This window comes from Pavona decussata, unplaced genomic scaffold (assembly GCF_977016875.1).
Source record: "Pavona decussata unplaced genomic scaffold, jaPavDecu1.1 SCAFFOLD_85, whole genome shotgun sequence".
Lineage (NCBI taxonomy): Eukaryota > Metazoa > Cnidaria > Anthozoa > Scleractinia > Agariciidae > Pavona > Pavona decussata.
In genome coordinates this window covers 92,509-98,865 of record NW_028145503.1, presented here as the reverse complement: position 1 = coordinate 98,865, position 6,357 = coordinate 92,509, and the positions used below count along the sequence as shown (strand labels likewise).

At 37.1% G+C, this 6,357-nt stretch overlaps 1 long non-coding RNA gene across 1 annotated transcript; it reads left to right on the top strand.

Annotated features, from left to right (window-relative positions):
• The first annotated feature begins 247 nt into the window (after positions 1-247).
• Positions 248-5,797, top strand: LOC146475109 (uncharacterized). Its single transcript, XR_014865977.1, has 3 exons — positions 248-409; positions 529-583; positions 5,435-5,797. It is a non-coding gene; the product is annotated as an uncharacterized LOC146475109 (long non-coding RNA).
• Positions 5,798-6,357: the final 560 nt, after the last annotated feature.

Below are 6,357 nucleotides of genomic sequence, written 5' to 3'. Positions count from 1 at the left end.
TACTTTTCTTGTGAATTTACTAGGGGGAAGTTATTCAAAAATCAAGAAAATCGCCTTGGGTGATAAAATCTTTAATTCTCATGACCTCGGGGGTTGCAAAACCATTGATATTATAAAGAGAAATTTGATGCTAATCACTGTTAATTTGGTTCGATCTAAAAGAAACCGTGATCATGTTCTGGGCATGTGAAATAGACGTACTGATCACAGCATCACATACAAGAAAATTGTGACACAGTGAGTCTCATGACATGACAAATAACACGAAATTTGATCACAATGCTGTACACAAACTTCTAAATAAATTTTCTTGCTTCTTTTAAAGTAATTGTTCAGCTTGAAACAGTCAAGCAACACTGACGTTTTCTCCAGAGTCGCGTGTTGTGCTACAATGTCTATGACAGGCGAGGTACATATTGTTTGTTAATGTAAACACATTTAACTATTCAAAAAGTCTCCTCTGTTCATCTTCTTTTCTCGTTACAAGTATTTACCTCTCATAACATTTTCAATATTTCTTTTGCGCAGGACAAGGCCCCACTCCAAGTGATGGAGGAGCATTCCGAATCAACTGATGACAAAGGTAAAGGAACTATTATAGTTTCTTATCGGGAACGAATCGCTTTGAGAATTTTGATTGTACAGTGAAGAAAAACTTGACTTCATGGCCTCGGCGTTTTTTTACCTAAAAGGAAAGTAGCATGGGACTGACGTAGTTTTTTTTCGTCAAGGAACGAAAAAAGTGTTTTAGAAAACAATTTTAAACTCCAGGATGCTCGACAAACCGGCAACTTCATTAGTTCAGGAAGAACGGTCTATGTTTCCTAAAAATTTCTACGACCTGAAATGTCAACTAATGAATCTAAACAGATTAGCGTGTGGTCTGAAAATTGACTTGAGCAAACATTTAATAAAAGAAAACATATTAGAAATATTTCTCTTGAATATTCCTGACTGATGCTCTCGCCTGATTACATAAATGGGAATAAAGAGAAAAAATAGGAATAGAAGTGTTCGCCAGCCATGCCAGGGCAATAACTAAGTTGTATTCCAAAATTAAACGGACCAAAATATCGTTAGTTGAAAGCCAATAATTCTGAAATCATCGATATTTAGAATACGCTTGCGTCCTAAAAGGTGGATACACTGAATGGAGCCTTGTCCCATCTATTAGCTTATTTCAAATGATGAGTTCATATTTAAGACTGTCGATTTTTTCTGCATGTGGCTTACCGACGCTTTTTTTGTTTTAGTTTGCATTTGACCTCTTGTTCTGTTAAAGAGCAACTGACAAATTAAAGCCATTTCCGGTAACTAAACGGGCCTTAAAAAGGCGCTAATCCGTAGATTTTGCTGTATCTGGTTTGTCGAAACTGAAACACGAAATTCCACTTGGAGCAGCGAGGGCCGAAAAAATGTAATAAATTCTCTGCACAAGAATAAACTTTAAAAAAGGTTTAAACTATTTTTCCAAGATACATAAGAGGGACTTGAGGGCACTAGTTGATTTTTGCAAGTTGCAACCAATTTCCATCCTATCCATCAGCACACAAGGATGAATGATACTAGTTTCTGTGCACTAATAGGGTTATTGGTAACAAAATTAAGACATTATTTTGACGTTTACGTCTGTACAAATATGTTTTTTGGCTGTTCAAAGAACAACAACAACAACAAGCTTTATTTGCATGACTATAACAAATAAAGTATTGCAAAAGCTATTCATAGCTAATTATTGATTCGTTAACTAATTCTTAAAATAAAATAAAGTAACTGAAGTCTTTGCTTATTTTAAACTTTTCAAAGGGACACTGAAAATAGGTGACACCCTCTGAGAAACATTTATTAAGTCAGCATGGCCGCAAAACATGTACAGGCATCTTTTCAGTCACTATCTATTCTCGTGTCCGGATGTTTGTCTTCGGAAAAAAACATCTGGTAAATTGGTTCTCCAATGTGATTGGTCGATGAAAATCATCCGATGTAAGTCACGTCAACCTCTCACTCCTTTGCTTTCCACACGCCTAGACGAATGACTTACAAACAAATTATCTTGACACTTCAGGCCTTCTGTGATAGGTGTTTCTTGTATCGATTTTTAAAATTAACTTAAAGTTTTATTAAACTGCGACAAGTTCTTATAACATACATTTTTTTATAGTGTTGTCTCTCTCTTAAAAGACTTGGGAAATAGAATTTCCCTATTTGGTTGAGTTATTTTACTGGTGTGAAGTAATAGCTTGTGACCGTCATGTTGATCTTATGATCCAAACATGCAGGGGAACCGAGCGAGAACTTACATTAATTCAAGCAAAATACGTCAAATTTTTCCTTTGTTTCCAGGTCGCTTTCTCTCAGTCTTTTTAAGACATATTTGTGTAATTGGAATAGAGATTTCTTTGCTCCGACCCTGAAAATTTAAGGTTAGTGTGTACCTTCAGGGGTGGCTTCAGTTTAACGGATGAAGCACCTCTTAGTTACATCACAGATACCCAAAACCCTATATCAAATGAAAGCTTTCATTGCTTTTCCAAGAAAATAAATTCCCAGGTTTTCCGCAAAAGTCCAAACTTGCAGATCCAGATCGTCGTTCAAGAGTTCCGACTCAATGCGACTTTGATATTTTGTAAGTTTTTTTTTCTTTCTCCTCGTCAGGATCCCAGAAGCATGTTTAAAAAACGTGTCGAGGTTTTCCTTAATTCAATTGCGTTCAAAAGTTACAAAACATTTTCAAAACTGCAAGAAACCATGCGGAGTTAACGCACGGAAATGGCTTTCAAGGAAAGAAGTTTTAGAACTATCGAATTTATCGACAGTTTTTTGTTGATTATATATTTTTCTAGCATCTGGCCAAATTTGACTGAAAGCGGCCAAATCATTGTTGAGTTGTAGCTCTTGAAAGTGTCTCCTCCAAGTTACTAAAAGTTTGAGAAAACAGCGCTTGAAAAAAATTCTCGCCACACAACCAAGTACCGCCGCATAACGACTTTAACGCCTGTAAGTTAGTACCGTCCCTTAACGCCTAAAAATTAGCCAATCATTTTGCAAGCCACTTTTTCTTCCGGTCACCTTCTGTGAAAATTTTCTTACAGTTTTGCACGTACTCGTCTCGTGTTCCAGAGTAATCACAATTTTTTTGGATATCTGCGGTTTTTGTTGTACGTCGATTTTGTAATCTTTAATTAATTATTATGGGAAAAAAAAATAGGGACTGAAGTCGACCTCATCAAGCAAAGCTGTAAGTTGGGCCGAAGTGGCGGGCAAAATTATCAGCACAAAGGGCTAACGAATTGACGGGGAACCAACGCAACCGCATGTATTGTCTCAGTGAAAACGGAAATTCTTGCCACTCTTCAAAAAGCCGGCGAATACATCTATTCGAGTGAAATATTGTTGAGAATAGCGAAGTTTCATGATTTTTTATCGAAAATTCAAGTGAAAATTCGCTGTTGAATGAACGCTCCAAAACGTTAATGCTAGAAGTAAAAAAAACAAGTATCGCTTGAAAGAAAACGTTAAAACGGAACCGTTTAAAAAAGTACACTCCGTTAAACGCTTTGCAAATTACGCTAATACAGTAAGTCGTTGTGGAAATGCTACAAGCAAAAGCGGCGACTTTTCCGTTTATCAAATATCTTATAGCAACGGCCGACGTGAGAAAAAATCAAGACATAGGACATGATTTGTTTTGTTTCCGCTTACGGAGACTTGTAAGTTTTACGCACCTGAACACAAGATTCAGTGATCTGATAACGTTTGTTAGTCCAGGCTAACCCTTTTTGGCATTTTTAACTACACATTTGCCCCTACTTGCCCCTTCGAAAACTAAAGAAACTAGGTTGCCATCGATACGAGCAAACGTTTTGCCGAACAAAACAGTGGATTTCATTTCTTTACGGCTAAATCCCAATTTCTGAGGAAATTAAGGCCGCTTCAGAACAGATATTTACCAAAATGAATCCTTGGGTGCACTCAATTCAAAGTCTAGGTTATCCTACCTAAACGTTTTGTAGGTTGTCGTCTGTTTGTTTAGGTCTTTTAATTAGAGTTAGTTCTCAAAATAGACATGCTTGGGAGTTCTTGCCGACCTCAAGCAGTTTAAGGCCTGAGTTTGAAGGGTGTTCAGAAATCATGAATGATCCTCTATATTTTCGGTTTGTCTGCCTAGAACAAAATGAAATTTTCCTTGAATATAAAACTCGATGTTTTATTTTGCCTTAAAGTATAATTTGGATCACGTAACACATCACGTGACCGAAAAAATTGGCGATACGGCGGCGAATTTTTTTTATATAGATAACTCAACTACTGAGTTTCCTACCTTTGTCCTGATAATTTTTTTTTGGAGCACAACGGACGATCATTCCAAACGTGAAGTTATTTACTTAGATATTTAAGTGATTTAGATCTTTATTAGAAACGCGTTTTTGTTTAATTTTTTCTCTTAAAACCGTCGCCTACCTGTGAAATCTTTGCTTTTTTTCACAAAAACGATCACGTGACATGTCAAGTACGTTGATCTTAGTTTCCTATTTCCTTTTTCTATCTGTTTAATAAATCCATTTTGTGTTGTTAATTTTCTTTTCCTTTTGAGCATGTAAACAACAATCCATGCTACCCCGGCTACCTCGAATAGCCCTTGCTAATTATGGGTTACTAATATTGTAAAAAGTGTCTTCTCTTATAATAAATTGCAATTGTTGTAGAAGGTTGTTTGCTCTGGTGTCACTCATAATTTCTTATGTACCGCACATATCAAGTCTACTGGCGGTTTACAATTCTATGACATCCGAACTAGTAATCGGGAGGTCTTAGGTTTGACTGATAGGAACACTTGGATTTCTTTCTTCCGAGTATGCCTGTCTCACTTTCTAGAATAATAAATCATTCCCATTCACTCTCCAGGCTGGAAATATACCATCACATTTATTTCACATACCACACGTTCGACATTCAAATCCTAGCAGTATGCAGGATGCCTGTCCCATGAACCTAGTTTAATGTCCTTAGCTCCAACGAGTCTCCTGTAGCTCGGTGGTAGAGCATCCGAACTAGTAATCGGAATGATAGGAGAACTCGGATTTCTTTTCAGTTTCCAAGTATGCACGTGTCATCATTCCCAATTCATTCCCATTCCCATTCATTTACCAAGCTAAAGATATACCCTCACATCCGACGCCAGAACGTGGGAAAACGCGTGCGAGCTAGGGGCTATTGATTTTGTTGAGAGGGTGGCACGTGTTTTGCTGGCCAATTACAGAGCGAAGTAAAGAAAAACCAAAGCAATTGCGAAATTACTTTCGACAGTCAATTGAAATCCGCTCAGGACAATAATTAGTTGTCTTAGAACCTCAGGTAGCACACTATGACATTGAAATTGAAAAATCCAATGCAACACACTCACGACCTCTCTCCATTTTTTTGTTTTTGTCAGGCCCACTACCAATGCCTTCAAACATCCAGGAAAATTTGCCAGTTGCATTTGTGATGCTGGAGAAGGTGCCTGATAAGTGGAGAAATCAATCTTTCACTTTTCAGACAGATGGCACTAGCACTGAAACAATACTTGGATAACGTAAAATTATGGCTGTCCTACAAGAGTTTATAATCCGTTAAATCTTCCCGAAAATAAGTCAGTAAATCTCATCGAAATTTTTCTTGTGTAAATCGTGATGTTATGTAAACAAGCGTATCTAGCAAACAAGCTGACCGGACTGATTCATACAAGTATTATATGTGGATCTCTGTCATTACATTGTCTACATGCGTAAAAATAAAAATTATTAATGCTTGGAAATGATTCATATTTACTGAAAGCCGTTTTTACATAAAGTAACTAATGCAACCCTTATTGGTGACAAAAGAAGGAAGGCTACAAGAGGTCTAAACATTTTAAATTTCTTGCTTGAACCCTACTGACTGCGAATGGATGAACCCCTGTTCTAACTCTTGTACACAGAAAGTATTCATTTACTTTGCAATAATTGCAGTTGAGCCAGTCAGAATAATCCAGATTCCTAACAAATGGTGTTGGAAGTTACCTTGAAATCTTAAAGACTTTAAAAGAAGTGATGAAATAAAAAACAAAAAATGACCCCTTTCGGTCTGCTGAACACGAACGTTTGATATTTAAAACAGTTCTGTCACACGATTGTTAATATATTAGCGGAGCTGCGCGCGCGCCGAAGGCACCCGCGCGAAGCCCCATTGATAAGAAATTTTGATTAATATATTTCCATATATGCAGGACGATCTGTATTAATTTACACGAAATCATTAATAATTGAACAACGACTGCGGCTTGTTGGCGGAGTAGCTACAGTGACATTAGAGCCTCATCATTGACAAGGCCGACTT